The sequence below is a fragment of the Arachis ipaensis genome, chromosome B09 (assembly GCF_000816755.2).
Source record: "Arachis ipaensis cultivar K30076 chromosome B09, Araip1.1, whole genome shotgun sequence".
Classification (NCBI taxonomy): domain Eukaryota; kingdom Viridiplantae; phylum Streptophyta; class Magnoliopsida; order Fabales; family Fabaceae; genus Arachis; species Arachis ipaensis.
The window spans coordinates 1951672-1952406 of record NC_029793.2 but is presented as its reverse complement, the minus strand read 5'-3'; positions in this window follow the sequence as shown (position 1 = coordinate 1952406).

Genomic DNA, 735 nt, shown 5'->3' with positions numbered 1-735 from the left:
CGCAAATCTCATTATTATTATTCTAAGACTTAACTCGGTTTGTGGGACCGTCGGGTGATTGATACCCTTTTTCTGGGCTGATATGTTAATTCGGGAGTAGATACTCTCAAATGGAAAAAAAACTGGATGATATTCAATATTCAATCTAACCATTCATTGTTTTTTCTCTTTTATTTATTTTTGGTTTTACTCAAATCAAAGATAATAAATTATATTGTATTTTATCAATTGTTAAAAAACTAGGGAGGATCCTTTTCCTGTTAATTCTTTGTTTTTTGGGTCCTCTATGTAGTTTGTATGTGTTCTAGGGGCTATTTTTAAGAAAATTGAAAGAAGCAGGGGCCAAGGTGTGAATGGCACAAGTTATGGATTTAAAATTTTTAATTTAGATGGAAATTATGTATACATAGCAGTTAATAAGATCAGATTTAGCCAATACGAATACTAAGTTTATATGTTAATAGACAGCAATTTTGTCTAATAAAATAAAAAAATTCGATAAATAATAAAATAAACTCAGTCAAACACAATTTTTTTTTGTTACCATCTAATTCGTTTCTCTTATACTGAATATTCAATAGTATAATTTACAAGTTAATTCGAATTTATTATATTTATGGTCAAAATTTAAACAAAAATATTTTTTTTTAAATTAATAATTAAAAATTATTAAATAATATTATAATTAAATTTATTAAATTATCTAACTATTTTTAAATATCAAGTTTATTGTAA